The sequence below is a fragment of the Archocentrus centrarchus genome, chromosome 16 (genome assembly GCF_007364275.1).
Source record: "Archocentrus centrarchus isolate MPI-CPG fArcCen1 chromosome 16, fArcCen1, whole genome shotgun sequence".
NCBI classification, from domain to species: Eukaryota; Metazoa; Chordata; class Actinopteri; order Cichliformes; family Cichlidae; genus Archocentrus; species Archocentrus centrarchus.
The window spans coordinates 31,339,121-31,358,726 of NC_044361.1; the positions used below are offsets into that span (position 1 = coordinate 31,339,121).

The 19,606-nt window shown below is 45.8% G+C and overlaps 1 pseudogene; it reads left to right on the plus strand.

Moving 5' to 3' along the window:
- Positions 1 to 19,420: 19,420 nt before the first annotated feature.
- LOC115794605 (glutathione hydrolase 5 proenzyme-like) overlaps positions 19,421 to 19,606 on the plus strand; it is a 30,071-nt pseudogene continuing 29,885 nt past the window's right edge.

Here is a 19,606-nt window from a genome sequence, read left to right on the forward strand (position 1 = left end):
ACGGAGACTATGCTGTAGTCACGCGAGACTTTGTGAATCTCGGCAGTATCGTTAATGGCGGCGTGACTCTATCAGCAAACATTTGCGTGATTAGCCTTTTTTTTTTCGCCAATTTATAACTAGACAGGCTTAAAACTAAAAAAATATAGGTAGTTTCTTAGCCTAACTTAAATTATTTTCAACAATCTGGAGGACGGTGAAGAGGACCTGGATAGTTTGCTGCGGTACATCGACGGGTGTTTTGAGCGAGTCGTCATGGGGAAAACAGACAAGACGCCGACTCCCTCCACCAGCAAAGCAACGCCGTCCACAAAAAGAAGCCGCCCAGAAGATTCCCCAGAGGCAACTTCGCCACCCACCACCAATATTGTGGACATTCTGGAGTCCATTAATAACAAATTGTCCAGCTTTGACGCCCGCTTGGCCCTGGTTGAAATCCTTCACAAGGAGTTTCAGGCCCTGCGGGAGTCAGTCGAGTTCAGCCAGCATCAGGTGGAAACACTGGCTGCTGAAAACGCTGTCCTCAGAGAGTCGGTGAATTCCCTCACCGAGGAAACGACCCGGCTCTCAGAAGAAAATAAGAAAATTAAAGAATCGATTATCGAGCTTCAGGCCCGCAGCATGAGAGAAAATCTTGTGTTTTCAGGTATCCCGGAGAAGGCAGAGGAGGACCCGGAGGCTACAGTGAAGGAATTTATCCAAACTCACCTGAAGCTCCCGGAGGACGCCGTGAAGACCATCGCCTTCCATAGAGTCCACCGCCTGGGAGGGAAGCGACCCGGAGCACGCAGACCCAGACCGATCGTGGCCAAATTCGAACACTTCAAAGAAAAAGAGCTGGTGAAGAGCCGCGGCCGGGAGCTGAGAGGGACGGACTTCAGCGTCAACGACCAGTTTCCAAAGGAGATTCTGGAGCGACGCAAGGCCCTATTCCCCATCCGGAAGAAGTTCATGCAGGGAGGCTCCCGGGCTGTCATCGCCGTGGACAAACTGTATGTAAACGGACAGCTTTACCGAGACAAAAACACCACGCCATGGCTCAGCTGATCGATCAGGTGATCTGTGTCCATATTAACGTTCTTTTCTGAGTTTTTTTTTCAACCATCTAAACAGTACCATTAAATAGTCTAAATCTGTCTAAGTAGTACCATTAACGCCGACGAGTCAGCATAGTACCGTGATCGTTTGTTTGTTTGTTTGTTCTGTTTTGTTTTCCCCTCATCTAATTTCATTCTTATGTCACTTAGGTCACTTTTTACACGTCTTTTTTCTTTCTGCACTCAGCAATATGTTTACGTCACTTACAATGCTACAGTTTACTACACTAACATACAGCGCAGATGCACACACACCAACATACAGCGCACATACACACGCACACATCAATATAAAGGGCACACGCCAACATACAGAACATATGTACACACACACACACATCCTTAGTGAGCACACAACAGTCCATCAGTTAGTTTAAATATGAGCACACTCAGATTTGTCTCATGGAATGTGCACGGGGCTGGTTCGAGGGAAAAGAGACTAAAAATTTTTAATCGGTTAAAAGACTTAAAAGCAGATGTTGTTTTTCTACAGGAGACACATGTGTCCAAAACATCTGAGCTCACTCTTTCCTCTCCACAGTTCCCTCACACGTACTCAGCCTGCTATAACTCCAAACAAAGAGGTGTAGCTATATTGATTAACAAGAAGATAAACTTTAACATTAGCAACAGTACAATAGACCCTGAAGGTAGATTTATAATACTTAATTTATCTATACAGAATACAGATTTATGTATTGCTAGTATATATGGACCAAATGTTGATGACCCCTCCTTCTTTCATGCTTTGTTCACTTCACTCTCAGATCACTCTGACACCACACTTGTAATAGGAGGAGACTTCAACCTGGTACTTAATGCAGATATTGACAGGCTCAGTACAGCAGTGAGTCAGAGGAACTGGCAGTCTGCAGACATTCTTAAACAGTACATGAAGGATTTTGGACTTTGCGATGCTTGGCGTTCACATCACCCTACTTTGAGAGATTATAGTTATTTCTCACCAGTACACAAATCTCATTCCCGCTTAGATTACTTTTTAGTTAGCAGCTCCATAATGATGGATATCACAGACACTCAGATTCACCCTATCACTATTAGCGATCATGCACCGGTGTCTATGTCTCTGACACAGAAAAGAGTCACACCACCAATCAGGAACTGGAGATTTAATACATCATTACTTAAAGAAGAAGATTTTATTAATTATTTCAAAAAGGAATGGTCAGCATACTTAGAATATAATGATATTCCAGGAATATCACCATGTGTTCTTTGGGAAGCAGGAAAGGCAGTAATGCGGGGCAAAATAATATCTTACTGCTCGCATAGGAAAAATAAAGAAAAAGCACTTGTGTTAGAATTAGAACAAAAAATTAAATCTTTAGAAACTGCTTATGCCGCTTCACCACAAGAACATACAATTATCAGCCTGAGGAAACTGAAACTGGAGCTAAATGAAATAATTGATAAAAGGACACAATTTATGTTGCAGAGGCTGCGTTTGGAAAACTTTGAGCATGGAAATAAATCTGGAAAATTCCTGGCCAAGCAATTAAAACTGAATAAAGAAAAAACAGCTATTTTTTCTATTAAAGACTCGACTGGTATTATTACTCATGACCCACAACAAATAAATAACTCTTTCAGAGACTTCTATGAAGCCTTATATTCACCACAGATTAACCCATCTGATACTGAAATTGAAGAATTTCTTAATAATATAAATCTACCAAAACTAAATGACAGCCAGGCTGCAGCTCTGGATTTACCTCTTTCATTGTCTGAACTTAGTGAAGCCCTACAGCATCTCCCAAATAATAAAGCCCCAGGCCCAGATGGTTTTCCAGCCGAGTTTTATAAAGAATTTTGGTCTGAGCTAGCTCCCATTTTTTTCAGAATGGTAACTCAGATTCAGAATGACCACATCTTATCCCCAACCTTAAACTCTGCTAACATTAGCCTGCTTCTTAAACCAGGCAAAGACCCCACACTCCCATCCAGCTACAGGCCAATCTCTCTCATTAATGTAGATCTTAAAATAATTTGCAAAGCCCTTGCCAAAAGATTAGAAAATATTACTCCATTTATTGTACATCCAGATCAAACAGGCTTTATCAAGGGTCGGCACTCAGCCAATAATACACGTCGACTGATAAATATAATAGACTATTGTTCTATTAACAAATTAGAGACGACAATCGTGTCTTTAGATGCAGAGAAGGCATTTGATCGGGTAAATTGGAAATTCTTACTAGCAGTTCTGCAAAAATTTGGATTCGGTTCATCCTTTATAAACTGGATCAGAACGCTACACAGCTCTCCGAATGCGCGTGTTAGGACAAATGATCTCATTTCACAAAGTTTCAGTCTGCAGAGGGGCACTAGGCAGGGCTGCCCACTCTCTCCCTCTCTTTTTGTAATTTTCATTGAGCCGCTAGCAGCAGCAATCCGTCAAAATGTAAATATTAAAGGGATTCAAACTGAAAATATGGACCATAAACTTAGCCTTTATGCTGATGATGTATTACTTTTCCTTGGGAATTCACAAGGCTCTCTTTTGAAGACTATCACACTGATAGATAAGTTCTCATCTATATCTGATTACTCTATCAATTGGAGTAAATCAACAGTTTTGCCTCTGAATTGTAATTTCCAGAGAACCTCTAGGACCCCACTAAAGTCAGGAAATATTAGATATTTAGGCATAAATTTTTCCGCCAGGCTCTCAGACTTGGTACGATTAAATCATATCCCCTTATTAAAAACAATAGAGGATGATCTCACACGTTGGAACAGTTTACCTATATCACTCATGGGGCGAGTTGCTGCCATTAAAATGATGGTTTTACCAAAAATTAATTATCTATTTTCATTGATCCCTAATAAACCTTCTATTCCTTGGTTCAAGTCACTAGATTCAAACATCTCAAAATTTTTATGGAAAAACAAACCGTCAAGAATAAGCTTAAAAACTTTACAAAAGCCAAAACACAGTGGAGGTCTAGAATTACCAAACTTTTATTACTATTTCTTAAGCAGTAGATTGCAGTATATTTCAAAGTGGATCAAATCCAATTCATTAGACAACCCATGGCTGGATCTAGAACAGGCGTTTTGTGGAAAAATAAAAATCTCAGATTTACCTTTCATTAGTTCCAGTATTAAACATCATAACTGCTATAAAGTCCTTAGTATAAATACCTCTCTGACAGCCTGGTGGGAATTTTTAAAAATAACTAAGTCTTCACTCATCCCCTGTAAACTAACACCCATTTGGAACAATCCAGATATTTGTCAGAAAAAGAAAATGCTGAATTTTCCGTTATGGCGTGATAAGGGTATAAATAACTTAGAACATATTATCCAAGATGGAAATTTTATCACGTTCCAAGAACTTATATCAAAATATAGAATTGGCAACGGTAGATTTCTGGAATATCAACAAGTTAAGTCCGTCCTACAGGGAAGATTTAACCTTAATCAATTGAATCTAGAAATGCCTACTTGGGTAACAGAATTTCTTAACCTCTGTACCCCAAAATTGTTATCAAAATTATATAAATTATTAATAAAAACTGATGATTCAGTTTCCCTCCCAATTACAAAATGGGAGCGTGATCTTTCTGTCAACCTGGATCAAAATTTATGGACAGAAATATGTTTAAATATCTTCAAAATGACTAAAAGACCCCAAATACAACTTGTACAATATAAGATTCTCCATAGAACATACTACACTGGACAAAGGATGTTCCAAATGGGCCTTACACACTCAAACATATGCACCCACTGTACAAGCAATTCAGAGGATAATCATCTACACGCTCTGTGGTCTTGTGTACCAGTTCAGAGATTTTGGCAGAGGATTTGTGAAGATCTATCCACATGGTTTAGCTGTCATATCCCAACTTCCCCCAGACTATGCATCTTAGGTGATGTCAGTGAATTAATTATGGAGTTAAATATATCACACATAGTTCTTACTGCCTTGTGCATCGCTAAGAAGATGATCCTCATGAACTGGAAGACAAAAAATAAACTATGTATTACTCAGTACAGAAATTTATTAGTAGATCATGTTAGTTTAGAGAGAATGTCTGCTTCTTCTAAAAACAAATTGGAGGAATTTGACTCTCTTTGGCTCCCACTGCTCAGCTCCATTACTTAGTGGGGGTGGTGGGCTGCGGGCTCTGCTCCTGATGTGCTTTGTGGGGGGGTGGGGGAGGACTCCGGGGGCCTGGGTAGCTGGTAGCCTCCTGAGGCTGGGGTCCTGGGGCGACCTTCTGGTGATGTCTGTGTGCCTGTCCTGGTTGATGGTGGTGGGGGCTTGGATGGTGCTGCCTTCGGTCCTGGGGTGTGGGCGGGGTGCTTGGGGGGGTGGTGCCGGCCCTCGGTCGGTTGGCTGGTCTTCCCTGTATGGCTTGGGGGCTGGGGTCTGGGGCCCCGGCACTGGGGCCGCGCCGGCTCCCGGTGGGCCCCCCCTGGCGCGGGGGGGGCCTCTGCTGTCCCGGCCGCGCCGCCGGGTGGGGTGGGTTGGCCTGACGTCGGGATGTCCGGTCTGCGCTTTTGGGGCCCTGGGATGCCTGCATTGCAGGGGGGTGGGGTGGGGGATGGGGCCGCGGTGGGGTGGTTGGGGGGGACTAGGCACTGCATTTCCATGCCCAGGCCAGTATGTCCTGTCGCCTGTTTGTGTCTATTGTTGAGTGAATGGGCATCTAGGAGGAGCGGGCCGCCCTCTGCGGTGGGGGCGAGGGCGCCAACCTCGGGTGCTGCAGTGCTCCGGGATGCTGTCACCGCGGCCCCGGGCTCACCTCCCCCTGCCCTGTGCTGGGGTGTGGGAGGTCGGGGTGCCTATTGAGCCAGCGGCCAGCTGGCTCGCTTCTTCCAGGATTTTTCCTGGTCATATGCCCCCCCCCCCTCCCCCTCCCCATACACAAACACACACACACACACACACAGAATACACATCACTCACAGATGTAGGATGGAGAGGCCACGTGGAGAGCTGCACCACCACTTGCCTCTCCGTTTTAATTGCACTTTAGTCATTATAACTCACAACACATACACACTTACACCCTGATACACATAGGACCTTTGGGGCAGGCATGTTACTCAGAGGTTGATGAGATGGGCCGCTGAGGTGGCCCCACTCGGATCCTCGTCACTGTCTGTCTCCAAATTTTATTTGCACTTTAGACATGGAGGGTTTTGGGGGGGCAGTGTGGGCAAGCGCTGACGACCAACAGTTGGCGCTTGTGGCATAACTGTCCCCTCAATTTTAACTGCACCCTATACACCTCATTCACTCACAAACATTAACACATAGACCTACAAGTTGGGGAGGAGGAGGGGTGGATGGGTCATCTTACACCCCGATTTCTTGCGTCTCGCCCGGGGTAGGGGTCGGGTGGTTCCTTGGGGACCGGGCTGGTGGCGTCCTGGGGTCGCTGTTGGCCCTGGGGTGGTTTCCACTTGCCCCGCCTTCAGAGGGGGGGTAGCTATGGATGAATGTGTGTCTTGGTGTATTTGTCACCGTCTCCGTGAGTATGGGTGGGTGAGTGAATGTGTATGTATGGCATATCTGTGTGTGGGTAAGTATGTATGGGCATGTATGAGTATCTGTGTATAAATGTGTACACGGGTGTCTGGGTGTGTTTGTATGTATGGCTGGACCTGGGTCTGGGCCTTGTGCCTTGCCTCCTGGCCACTCCTTGCTGGTTGCCTCCTCCCCCCTACCCCCCTGGGATGGGGGTGCCTCGGGGTTCCTGGGTGGGGCTGGGTGTTCTGGCGTGGGTACTGGCCTGCCCCCCTTGGGGGTGCGGTGCGGGGCTGCGTTGGCTTCTTCGGCGTGGGGGGGGGCTCTGTGGAGGGTCGGGCGGTCCTTGGGTGCCGTGGGCCCGGGAGCCCTGCCGCCGGCCAGTGCAGGGGGCTGGCCGCTGGGGGGGGGCTGGCTTCTCATCGCCTTGGGTTCCCTGGAGCCCTCGCTCCTCGACTGGGGGGGCTCCGTCTGAGACCACCCTCTCCCGTCTGCTGGGGTAGGTGTGCGGTTGTCTTTGGACTGAGTGGCCGGGGGTCTTCCTGGCTCTTGGTGGGCTGCTGGTGGCCTGGGGTTCCGGGGGCTTTCCGTACCTGCCTCTGGCTTCTGATGGGTGGAGCTGCAGCGTTTTGCCCTCATTGGTAAGTACGTTCCATGACACAGACACAAACATGACACAGACACAAACGCCCACTCAATCACAACTCAACAAAATTGTTGGTGTGCGTAACATGCTTTGTTAGTTTTGTTTTTCACACACAAATTTATTTTTGCAAGTATTGATAGTATTTTTTTATATGTTAAAGTGATGAAGTATCTGATTAATAGACTTGTGCTCTTTCCCCTTTTTTTTTTTTTTTTTTTTTTTGCTCCCTTTCTCTCTCCCTTTTTCTTCTCTTTATTTTCCTCTTCTTCAGCCTGTCAGCTCTGGCTGTTACATAGTATGTGGAAAAATAACTCAGATAAATAAAATAAAGGGTTAAAACAACAACAAGAAGAGCCTATTGAGAACCTATAGAGCTCATCTTGAAATAGCAAATATGTTTGGCACAACAACGCATTCAGATCACAGTTCTGCTTGCAAGATCTACCAGACATGACAGGCTTAAAAAAAAAAAAAAAAAAAAAAAAAAAAAAAAAAAAAAAAAAAAAGAGTCCTATCGGGCTTGGTTAGCCTGTGGGACTCCGGAAGCAGCTGACAGGTATCGACAGGCCAAGCGGAATGCAGCTCGGGTAGTGGCCAAAGCAAAACTCGGGTGTGGGAGGAGTTTGGTGAGGCTATGGAAAAAGACTTTCGGACGGCATCGAAGCGATTCTGGCAAACCGTCAGGCGACTCAGGAGGGGAAAGCAGTGCTTCACTCACACTGTTTATAGTGCGGGGGATGTGCTGCTGATTTCAACTGAGGCTATAGTCGGACGGTGGAAGGAATACTTCGAGGACCTTCTGAATCCCACTGAAACGCCTTCTGTAGTGGAAGCAGAGTCTGGGGATGAGGGGGATGACTTGACCATCACTGGGGGTGAGGTCACTGAGGTAGTTAAACAACTCCTTGGTGGCAGAGCCCCTGGGGTGGACGAGATTCGCCCTGAGTTCCTGAAGGCTCTGGATGTTGTAGGGCTGTCTTGGTTGACACGCCTCTGCAACATCGCGTGGAGATCTGGGGCAGTGCCATTGGATTGGCAGACCGGGGTGGTGGTCCCCATCTTTAAGAAGGGAGACCGGAGGGTGTGCTCCAACTTTCGGGGGATCACACTACTCAGCCTCCCCGGTAAGGTCTATGCCAGGGTGCTGGAAAGGAGGGTGCGTCCGTTAGTCGAACCTCGGATTCAGGAGGAACAATGCGGTTTTCGTCCTGGTCGTGGAACGCTGGACCAGCTCTTTATCCTCTCAAGGATATTCGAGTGTGCGTGGGAGTTTGCCCAACCAGTCTACATGTGCTTTGTGGACTTGGAGAAGGCATTCGACCGTGTTCCTCGGGGTGTTCTTTGGGAGGTTCTGCGGGAGTATGGGGTGTCTGGCCCGGATTTGTTTCCTGTGGGTGTTGGACTCCGTCAGGGCTGCCCTTTGTCACCGATTCTGTTCATAATTTTTATGGACAGAATTTCTAGGCGTAGCCAGGTGGCGGAAGGCTTCTTCCTTGGTGGCCTCAGAGTCTCATCTCTGCTTTTTGCAGATGATGCAGTTCTGTTGGCTTCATCAGGGGGGGGGCCTCCAGCTCGCAGTGGAACGGTTTGCAGCCGAGTGTGAAGCGGCTGGCATGAGAATCAGCACCTCTAAGTCTGAGGCCATGGTCCTCAGCCGGAAAAGGGTGGAGTGCCATCTCCGGCTCAGGAACGAGTTCTTGCCTCAAGTGGAGGAGTTTAAGTATCTCGGGGTCTTGTTCATGAGTGATGGGAGAAGGGAACGGGAGATCGACAGGCGGATCGGGGCTGCTTCTGCAGTGATGCGGACGCTGCACCGGTCCGTCGTGGTGAAGAGGGAGCTTAGCGTAAAAGCGAAGCTCTCGATTTACCGGTCGATCTACGTTTCTACCCTCACCTATGGTCACGAGCTTTGGGTAGTGACCGAAAAAATAAGATCGCGAATACAAGTGGCAGAAATGAGTTTCCTTCGAAGGGTGGCTGGCCTCTCCCTTAGAGATAAGGTGAGGAGTGCGGCCATCTGGGAGGGGCTCAGAGTAGAGCCGCTGCTCCTCCACATCGAAAGGAGCCAGTTGAGGTGGCTCGGGCATCTGATTAGGATGCCTCCTGGCCGCCTCCTGGGTGAGGTGTTCCGGGCATGTCCCACCGGGAAGAGGCCCCGTGGTAGACCCAGGACATGCTGGAGAGATTATGTATCTCGGCTGGCCTGGGAACGCCTTGGGGTCCCTCCGGATGAGCTGGAGGAGGTGGCTGGGGAGAGGGAAGCCTGGGCTTCTCTGCTTAGGCTTCTGCCCCCGCGACCCGGCCCCGGATAAGCGGAAGAAAATGGATGGATGGATGGATAATTCTTCTAAGTAGGGTTAAAGCATTAAATGGAGTTCAAAGGAAAATATTTGCCTTTGTATCTTTTTAAGACTAAATCAAAAATCTCTATGATAGAGTTGATCTGTGCCACATCAGTAATTTGCTATCTTGAGGATTTGTTGACTTTTTGCAAAGTGAAGTTTGCCAATGTAACTACTGCTGTTATTTTTTCTATGCACCAGTGGATGTGCTCATTTATCACTGGCTTCATTTTGATACTGAAATGATCTTAAAAACTGAAAAAACTGAAAACGCAGGCACATTTTGAAGCTTCATCCAGTCATGGTGCAGTTACATGTGTTTGCTGCAGACTGACTGTTGGCAGATTTATTTGTCTCTTTTTGGCCAAAGTTATAAATGCTACATCCCAACGCACACTTTTTTTTGTGATCCTCCTTATATATATATATATATATATATATATATATATATATATATATATATATATATATATATATATATATATATAATAAAATCCCAGCTTGCCCCCAGGGTCCTGCGCAGTATCTTAGCTGTTCCCAGTATTGTGCTCTTCTGGACAGAGATCTCGGATGTCGTTCCAGGAATCTGCTGGAGCCACTCTCCCAGATTGGGGGTCACTGCCCCGAGTGTTCCAATTACCACAGGGACCACTGTTACCTTCATCTTCCACATCCTTTCCAGCTCCTCTCTGAGCCCTTGGTATTTGTCGAGCTTCTTGTGTTCCTTCTTCTTGATGTTCCCGTCACTTGGTATTGCAACTTCTATCACCAAGACTTTATTCCTTTGTTTGTCCACCACTACGATGTCCGGTTGGTTAGCCACCACAAGTTTGTCTGTCTGTATCTGGACGTCCCATAGGATCTTAGCTCTGTTGTTCTCAACCACCCTTGGGGGTGTGTCCCATTTTGACCTTGGGACTTCCAGGTCATACTCAGCACAGATGTTCCTATATACTATGCCGGCCACTTGGTTATGCGTTCCATGTATGCCCTGCCTGCTAGCATCTTGCACCCTGCTGTTTTTTATTTATTTATTTATTTATTCACAAACCTTTAAGATGGATACATGTGCACAACACCACGCCCGTAAGATTTGTAAAAAGGGGAAACTCCCAAGAAGCTGCTTTAGCTTATACAGGGACCCCAGGAAAAAAAAAAAAAAAAACCAAAAAAACAAACAAACATTATATAACAAAAACAATATAGTAATCCATACCCCCACACTAAAATCAAGTCAAAACATTTTTGTTATTTCACATCCTCCACATACGCTCGTACATTCCATTACCTGGTATCACACATTATTATTGTTTTGAATATAATATACACTTATCAAACCTTATCACATTTCATACTTCTTACAGCCGTACTCACAAAGCACACACAAAAAAAAGAAACATCAGTGTATTCGAGGTGACAAATTCATCCTTATACTTTCTATCCAAATATTATTAGGAAATTAAATTAGACATAATAATTAGATGATAATGGATTTACATAAATTTATAAATATATACTGATTTTTATATCTGGTTTTACTGTTTGTTAAGTATAATGTTGTAATAGTTCATCTTTCAAAAGTTTCTTAAATATCTTTAGAGAAGATGATGTTTGTATTGTACTGTTAATTTCATTCCAGATCTCCAAACCTTTTCATGTGATGCTAAAACTTGTACATTTCAGTTTGCGTTTTTTTTCCTTTCAGCTGATTTTTCCTTCTAGTATTGTGTTCGTGGGTCGGATAGATTATTGGAATAAGCTGGCAAAGTCTTTCATTTAGTCTGTGCACTACATTAAATATCATGCATGCATTATGAAAAGTGTTAATCTCAGTGAGCTTCAGAAGCTTAAGCTTATAAAAAAGGGGATCGGAAGGAGCATTGAACTCAGACCATGTTATGGCGCGTATCACTTTCTTCTGCAAAGCAAGTAGTTTATCAAGATAGCTTGGATACGTTACACCATATGATATTGCAGTAATTCAAATGTGGTTCTAAAAAGGTATGATACAACGTTATGAGAGCTTCAAGAGGGAGATAATGTCGGAGTCTATAAAACAAGCCAACCTGTTTAGATAATTTAGTTGTCAATTCATCAATATGCTTTTTGAAATTTAAGAATTCATCAATATATATTCCTAGAAATTTTGTGTGTTGAACTCTTTCAATGATCCTTCCGTTAATCTTGATATGTACATTTTCAATATTTTTACGGTTATGTGCTGGACTGTCTCAGGAGCATCTCTGCACTTGGGGTCCTGCCTGGTGTGGTACACCCCAGCCTCTACTGATCTTGTGCTTAGAGCTTGCTCTTGTGCTGCCATGATTAGTGCCTCTGTGCTGTCTGTCAGTCCAGCCTTGTCCAGCCATTGGTAGGATTTCTCTATGTCAGCCACTTCTTCTATCTGCCGGTGGTACATGCTGTGCAGAGGCCTGTCCTTCCATGATGGTTCCTGTTCTTCATCCTCTTCTTTCTCAGGTTTCTGCTGCCTGAGGTAATCACTAAGCACATGATCCTTTGTGGCCATCTTCCTGATGTATTCATTGATCTTCATTGTTTCATCTAGGATAGTGGTTCTGACATTCACTAGTCCTCGGCCACCTTCCTTCCGCTTAGCGTACAGTTTCAGGGTGCTGAATTTGGGGTGAAACCCTCCATGCATGGTAAGGAGCTTTCTTGTCTTAACATCAGTGGCTTCCATCTCCTCCTTTGGCCAGCTTATTATCCCAGCAGGGTATCTGACAACTGGCAGGGCATAGGTGTTGATAGATCTTGTTCTTCCCATTCAGCTGACTCTTCAGGACTTGCCTTACTCTCTGCAGGTACTTGGAGGTTGCAGCTTTCCTAGTGGCCTCTTCATGGTTCCCATTTGCCTGTGGGATTCAAGGTACTTGTAGCTGTCCTCAATGTCTGCAATGTTGCCTTCTGGTAGTGTAACCCTCTCAGTTACCATCCGACTACACTTCTCCAGTCCGAATGACATGCGGATATAATTGCTGTAGATCCTGGTGCTATGGATCAGCGAATCGATATCGCTTTCACTCTTAGCATACAGCTTGATGTCAGGTGGCTGATGTTGGCTCCATTCTGTAGTTGGTATCCATAGCCAGTCTTGTTGATGATCTGGCTGAGGGGATTCAGGCCTATGCAGAACAGCAGTGGGGACAGGGCGTCTCCTTGGTAAATCCCATACTTGATGTTGACTTGTGCAATGGACTTGAAGTTGGCCTCTAGTGTTGCTCTCCACATACTCAATTTGTTCTTGATGAAGGCTCTTAGGGTCCTGTTGATCTTATACAGTTCTAGGTATTCCAGGATCCATGTGTGTGGCATCGAGTCATAGGCTTTCTTGTAGTCAATCCAGGTGGTGCACATGTTGGTCAACTGGGTCTTACAGTCTCGAGTGACTGCTTTATCTACTAGTAGCTGGTGTTTTGCTCCCCTGGTCTCATCTTAGCTGCTAAGATGCCTGATAGGAGTTAGGCACTTCTTAGGCACTGCTTTCTTCTTCATCCCACATTTCTGCAACTCTGGCTAACTTCTCTCCGTGCTGCCTTGATCTTAGCCTCCAATCGTTTCCATGGTGCTGTTCATCTTATACCAAGGATCTTATACCAAGCATCTCAAGGATCACTGCCATGTTATACATCAACTGATTGGTTTCAGTGATGGTACTGGTAGGGACTGTCCGTAGTTTGCATCTTCTAGTACAGGGGTATTCAACTTCCAGGCCTCGAGGGCCGTTGTCCTGCAGGTTTTAGATGTGTCGCTGCTTCAACACACCTGAGTCAAATATAGAAGTCATTAGCAGGACTCTGGAGAACTTGACTGCGTACTGAAGAGGTAATTCAGCCATTTGATTCAGGTGTGTTGGATCAGGGACACATCTAAAACCTGCAGGACACCGGCCTGGAGTTGAATACCCCTGTTCTAGTAGGTCTTCAGAGAGTACTTCACATAGTCTTGGTAGTCAGCGTTGAGAGGTCCAGTTCTTAGCCATGATCTTATCTTCGTATGTTGGAACACTGAGCCACAAGTTGTTTCATTGTCAGTGTGGATGTTGGGTTTCGAAGAATCCATAGGTCCTCTTCATGTAACCCCTCTCGCTGGGATTACATGTATAGTAGCATTCCAACAGTTCATGTCCTAACCTGCTAGTTCCAGTAGCCCACTTATCGTCAGAATGCCCTGGTTCCTCAACACCTGACGCAGACCTTGTTAATCCGGGCGACGTCCAAGCCAGTATGGCTTGCTTAGCATGGGGGGGGTCTAGCCTGGGGACCCTTACTGGAAGTTCGCCCTGGTTGGGATTCGAACCCCCGACCTCCTGCTCCAAAGACTGTAACGTTACCACTACGCCATTCCAAATAAACAGCTCGCAATTTGTTAAGTCCTGCCAGTGTCCATCGTCTATATCTTGGTGTCATGAATTAAGTAGAAAATGCAGACTTGAAGGACGGCCTAGAATAAATCCAGGTGGGAGAAACACACAGACTAAGATGTGGAAAGGAAATGGTGTGACATGACAACAACCATGCAAACAGGGGTTTAAATACACAGTGATGACTGAAACTGATCATGGCACATGATAAAGGAAGCAAAACTAAACACAGCACACATGAGCCAATCAACTAACAAAGGAAAACAGGAAGTAACTAATGTCATGGTCTCTGGATTTGATCCAGAGCTTTGGGGTTTTGTTATCCTTTGTGTGCTGAGCTGAGTTTGCCTCCCTATTTGGTTGTTGCTCCCTTCCTGTTTTATTTTGGTAATACTTCTGCTTTCTGTTTTACATCTGGGTTAACTTCCCCTTTAATAATCATGTTGGTTGTTCCCAGCCTTGTGCTCATCTGTTTCCCATCCTCTCATTATCCTGAAGTGCATTTAGTGTCTCAGTTTCCCTTTGTGCTTTGTTGCATTCTCCCTCTTGTTGTGTGTTTCCTGTGTAGTGTATTACTTTTTTTTTAGTTTACATTCTTGCTTCCATGTAGTTTGTTTATTTAGTTTGATATTGTTTTGGTTTTGACTCTGGCAATAAAGCTGTGGAAAATCAGTTCCTGTTTCTGAGTCCTGCATTGGGGTCCTAATTCTGCCTGCCACACAGCAATGTCCTGACAACTAACATGGGACATCTAACACAGAAATGCAGACTTAAGACAGAGAACCCAGAAGGGCAGGAAAACAACCTCAGGGAATTCACTATAGCAATAACTATCATTACAAAAGAAAACATCCAAAGCTAAACATAAAATCATTGGAAAACAAAATAGGAGCCAAGGGAAGAGAAAATTCTAAGGAACAAATAAACAAAAACATAAGACAAAAACTCAAAACTGATAAAACTACAAGAAACTAAGTCAAACAAACAAACAAAAAAAATAAACCTTTATGGCAGGGCTCTTCAACTCCAGGCCTCGAGAGCCCCTGTCCTGCAGGTTTTAGATGCATCTCTGCTTCAACATACCGGAGTCAAATATAGAAGTTATTAGCAGGACTCTGGAGAACTTGACTGCATAATTCAGCCATTTGATTCAGGTGTGTTGGATCAGGGACACATCTAAAACCGGTAAATCAAGAGCTTCGCTTTTACACTAAGCTCCCTTTTCACCACGACAGACCAGTGCAGCGTCCGCATCACTGCAGAAGCAGCACCGATCCATCTGTCGATCTTCCGCTTCCTTCTCCCGTCTCTCGTGAACAATACCCCGAGATACTTGAACTCCTCCACTTGGGGCAAGAACTCGTTCCTGAGCCGGAGAGGGCACTCCACCCTTTTCCAGCTGAGGACCATGGCCTCAGACTTAGAGGTGCTGATTCTTATGCCAGCCGCTTCACACTCGGCTGCGAACTGTTCCACTGCAAGCTGGAGGCCCCCCCCTGAAGAAGCCAACAGGACTGCATCATCTGCAAAGAGCAGAGATGAGACTCTGAGGCCACCAAGGAAGAAGCCTTCCACCACCTGGCTACGCCTAGAAATTCTGTCCATAAAATATTATGAACAGAATCGGTGACAAAGGGCAGCCCTGACGGAGTCCAACACCCACAGGAAACAAATCCGACTTATTACCGGCTATACGGGCCAAGCTCTCACTGCGGTTGTACAAAGACTGAATGGCCCGCAACAACGGGCCAGACACCCCATACTCCCGCAGGACCTCCCAAAGGACACACCGAGGGACACGGTTGAATGCCTTCTCCAAGTCCACAAAGCACATGTAGACTGGTTGGGCAAACTCCCACGCCCACTCAAATATCCTTGAGAGGATAAAGAGCTGGTCCAGCATTCCGTGACCAAGACGAAAACCACATTGTTCCTCCTGGATCCGAGGTTCGATTAACGGATGGAGCCTCCTTTCCAGCACCCTGGCATAGACCTTACCGGGGAGGCTGAGGAGTGTCATCCCCCGAAAGTTGGAGCACACCCTCCAGTCTCCCTTCTTAAAGATGGGGACTACTACCCCGGTTTGCCAATCCAATGGCACTGCCCCAGATCTCCACGCGATGTTGCAGAGGCGTGTCAACCAAGACAGCCCTACAACATCCAGAGCCTTCAGGAACTCAGGGCGAATCTCATCTATCCCAGGGGCCCTGCCACCAAGGAGTTGTTTAACTGCCTCAGTGACCTCACCAGTTTGCCAGAATCGCTTCGATGCCGTCCGAAAGTCTTTTTCCATAGCCTCACCGAACTCCTCCCACACCTGAGTTTTTGCTTTGGCCACTGCTGAGCTGCATTCCGCTTGGCCTGCCGATACCTGGCAGCTGCCTCCGGAGTCCCACAGGCTAACCAAGCCCGATAGGACTCTTTCTTCAGCTTGATGGCTCCCTTCACCTCCGGTGACCACCATCTGGTTCGGGGGTTACCACCATGACAGGCACCAACCACCTTGCAGCCACAGCTCTGAGCAGCAGCCTCAACAATGGAGGTGCGGAACATGGTCCATTCGGACTCAGTGTCCTCAGCCTCCCTCGGAATGCTGTCGAAGTTCTACCGGAGGTGGGAGTTGAAGATCTCCTGGACTGGGGCTTCTGCCAGGTGTTCCCAGCGCACCCTCACAATATGTTTAGGTGCGCCAGGTCTTTCCAGCATCTTCCCCTGCCACCTGATCCAACTCACCACCAGGTGGTGATCAGTTGACAGCTCAGCTCCTCTCTTCACCCGAGTGTCCAGAGCATACGGCCGCAGATCTGATGATACGATTACAATATCGATCATCGACCTGCGACCTAGGGTGTCCTGGTGCCATGTGCGCCTATGGACATCCTTATGTTCGAACATGGTGTTTGTTATGGACAAACTGTGGTTTGCACAGAAGTCCAATAACAAAACACCATTCGGGTTCAGATCGTACTGGCCATTCCTCCCAATCACGCCCCTCCAGGTCTCACTGTCATTGCCCACGTGAGCGTTGAAGTCTCCCAGCAAGACTATGGAGTCACTGGACGGAGCACTCTCCAGCACCCTGTTTAGCGACTCCAAAAAGGGTGCGTACTCTGAACTGTCATTCGGCGCATAAGCGCAAACCATGGTCAGGACCCATTCCCCAGCCCAAAGGCGCAGGTAAACAACCCTCTCGTCCACCAGTGAAAACTCTGACGTGCAGGCAGCAAGCCGGGGGGATACAAGAATACCCACCCCAGCTCGCCGCCTCTCACCGAGGGCAACTCCAGACTGGAACAGAGTCCAACCCCTCTCCACGAGACTGGTTCCAGAGCCCAGGCCATGCGTTGAGGTGAGCCCAACTATATCAAGCTGGTATCTCTCAACCTCACGCACTAGCTCAGGCTCCTTCCTCACGAGAGAGGTGACATTCCATGTCCCAATAGCCAGTCTCAATAGCCGGGGATTGGTTCACCAGGGCCTCCGCCCTCAGCCACCGCCCAACACACACTGCACCCGACCCCTACGACGCCTCCTGCGGGTGGTGGGCCTACAAGAGGGCGGGCCCATGTAACCTCTTCGGGCTGCGCCCGGCTGGGCACCGTGGGCTAATGCCCGGCCACCAAACACTCTCCCTCGAGCTCCTTCCCCAGGCCCTATGTTGTTACAGACATAGGGGTCTTCTCCTCCATGAATCGCCAACCTTATCATGGTGGAGGGGTTTGTGTGTCCCAGTGATCCCAGGAGCTATGTTGTCCGGGGGCTTGTCCCCCTGGTAGGGTCTCCCATGGCAAACTGGTCCTGGGTGAGGGTCCAGACAAAGAGTGGTTCAGAAAACCCCTATGTCTGTAACAACGAGGGATACATGGTGGTATAACTTTATATTACATCATTATAAAATCAGATGGACCTATGATCCACAATGATTGATGGTGTTTATTTATTTTGAGTAGAAAAGAGACAACAGTCCTTATCATATTTTATACACGCTCACCCATTCATTTCAATGGATGAGTGTGTCTAAACTTTTTACCAGTACTGTATGTGTCATTAGTGTAAGGTTGACTCCATATGCATAATAAAATACTGCTTAATTACAATATAAAATTGCAAGGCTAAGCCACTCTATAATACAGTCAGACTCAGCTGAGGAAATACATGGAAGTAACAACAAGTTAAACAAGTTTAAGAAAGTGTCTTTCAAGATATTGCATAAGAATCTACCTTGTGAAATGGGAACTGAAAACATTCGAAATGGCCTATAAATGTGACTTCTGGGCTGGAAAGTGAAAGCATATCTCTATTGTTCCACTGTATCTAGAAAACTTTCTAATAAGGAAACATAGAAGGAATGTTGAGATAGATATGTCTGATACAATATTTTATTTTGATTCATGGCAGAAGAGTGAAAGGGAAGGTTTACAAGATGGTAGTGAGACCTGCTATGATGTATGTTTTGGAGGCAGGGACATTGACAAAAACACAGGAGTCTCATCTGAAAATACTAAACTTTTCACTGTGAGTGACCAGGATGGACAAGATTAGAAATGAGTACACCAGAGGGACAGCTCAGGTCGAGCAGTTTTGAGACAAAGATAGTGGATATATTGGATGAAGGATGTTGAAGATGGACCTGCCAGGCAGGAGGAAAATGAGGTTCATGGATGTAGTAAAGGAGGAAATGCAGAGGGTTGGTGTGACAGAGGAGAACATGGATGGAGGCAGATGGTCTGCTGTTGCGACCTCTAAAGGGAGCAGCCAAAAGGAGGAAAAAAACAATAACATATGAAGGTTAATATATAGTTTAAACAAGCTGCTGATACATGATGGACATTCTCCTGCTGGGAGAACAGTTAGCCAGTACACAACTGCAGATAAGGGAACAGTTAGACATCCCTGTGGATCATCTTCTGAATTGAGTATGTGCCAATGATAGACAGTATAAAAATATGCAGGGTATATATCTTTTAAAGTGTCTGTGGTGCTCAATAATATTTTGTAAAAAATATGAATATGGACATATTCCAAATAATATGGGATAACTACATTTGGAACCTTGTTCTGACAGCAGCAACATATTTAGCTGAATTTGAACAGTTGGTGTCTATGGTCAGACTGTCTCTGCTGTTATGGATATATCAGCATTTTTGATGCGGTCAGCAAAGTCTCAAAACCCCAAGTGCGCATGTGATCTATGCCTATTAGGGCACAGTCTGCAAATGAACAAAAAGGAAGCCACACATGATTTTAGACATCTGCGTGCACAGGAAGCTTTTTGAAAACAAAAACAGATTTGTGAAGTTACAGTTTAAAAATTGTGCATAGCTGATGGGTATTTGGTCAGTTGTTTTTTTTTGTTTGTTTGTTTGTTTTTGTTTATTTGTTCATGAATATTTTTTTGTAAAAGTTTGTATGCTTGAGAATGACATTGTATCCATCTGAGAAGAAACAGCAATGGCGAAGTTAAATAACATTGTAGCAATCGCAGTGCTCTGCGTGGTTATAATTTTGTGTGCTGTACTTTTGAGGCGTATATGCCCTGATGCTACTTTCTCAAAAGCTGCAGTGGCCGCAGACTCTCCAAAATGTTCAGAGATTGGACGGTGAGTGACAGTTTCAATTTCTGACAGTTTGTTCTGT